This window comes from Rutidosis leptorrhynchoides, chromosome 11 (genome assembly GCF_046630445.1).
Source record: "Rutidosis leptorrhynchoides isolate AG116_Rl617_1_P2 chromosome 11, CSIRO_AGI_Rlap_v1, whole genome shotgun sequence".
Taxonomy (NCBI): Eukaryota; Viridiplantae; Streptophyta; class Magnoliopsida; order Asterales; family Asteraceae; genus Rutidosis; species Rutidosis leptorrhynchoides.
The window spans coordinates 382542440-382543993 of NC_092343.1; positions in this window are offsets into that span (position 1 = coordinate 382542440).

A 1554-nucleotide genomic window follows, 5' to 3' on the forward strand; every position below is an offset into this window, starting at 1 on the left:
CTTACTTATTATAATATCATGTTAATTATATATATAATCATATATATGTCATCATATAGTTTTTACAAGTTTTAACGTTTGTGAATCACCGGTCAACTTGGGTGGTCAATTGTCTATATGAAACCTATTTCAATTAATCAAGTCTTAACAAGTTTGATTGCTTAACATGTTGGAAACACTTAATCATGTAAATATCAATTTTATTTAATATATATAAACATTTAAAAGTTCGGGTCACTACAGTACCTACCCGTTAAATAAATTTCGTCCCGAAATTTTAAGCAGTTGGAGGTGTTGACGTATCTTCTGGAAATAAGTGCGGGTATTTCTTCTTCATCTGGTCTTCTCATTCCCAAGTGAACTCGGGTCCTCTACAAGCATTCCATCGAACCTTAACAATTGGTATCTTGTTTTGTTTAAGTCTTTTAACCTCACGATCCATTATTTCAACGGGTTCTTCGATGAATTGAAGTTTTTCGTTGATTTGGATTTCGTCTAACGGAATAGTGAGATCTTCTTTAGCAAAAAATTTCTTTAAATTCGAGACGTGAAATGTGTTATGTACAGTCGCAAGTTGTTGAGGTAACTCAAGTCGGTAAGCTACTGGTTCGACACGATCAATAATCTTGAATGGTCCAATATACCTTGGATTTAATTTCCCTCGTTTACCAAATCGAACAACGCCTTTCCAAGGTGCAACCTTAAGCATGACCATCTCTCCAATTTCAAATTCTATATCTTTTCTTTTAATGTCGGCGTAGCTCTTTTGTCGACTTTGGGCGGTTTTCAACCGTTGTTGAATTTGGATGATCTTCTCTGTAGTTTCTTGTATTATCTCCGGACCCGTAATCTATCTATCCCCTACTTCACTCTAACAAATTGGAGACCGGCACTTTCTACCATAAAGTGCTTCAAACGGCTCCATCTCAATGCTTGAATTGTAGCTGTTGTTGTAGGAAAATTATGCTAACGGTAGATGTCGATCCCAACTGTTTCCGAAATCAATAACACATGCTCGTAGCATGTCTTCAAGCGTTTGTATCGTCCTTTCGCTCTGCCCATCAATTTGTGGATGATAGGCAGTACTCATGTCTAGACGAGTTCCTAATGCTTGCTGTAATGTCTGCCAGAATCTTGAAATAAATCTGCCATCCCTATCAGAGATAATAGAGATTGGTATTCCATGTGTGGAGACTACTTCCTTCAAATACAGTCGTACTAACTTCTCCATCTTGTCATCTTCTCTTATTGGCAGGAAGTGTGCTGATTTGGTGAGACGATCAACTATTACCCAAATAATATCAAAACCACTTGCAGTCCTTGGCAATTTAGTGATGAAATCCATGATAATGTTTTCCCATTTTCATTCCGGGATTTCGGGTTGTTGAAGTAGACCTAATGGTTTCGGATGCTCCACTTTGACCTTAGAACACGTCAAACATTCCCCTACGTATTAAGCAACATCGACTATCATACCTGGCTACCAAAAATGTTTCTTGAGATCCTTGTACATCTTCCCCGTTCCAGGATATATTGAGTATCTGGTTTTATGAG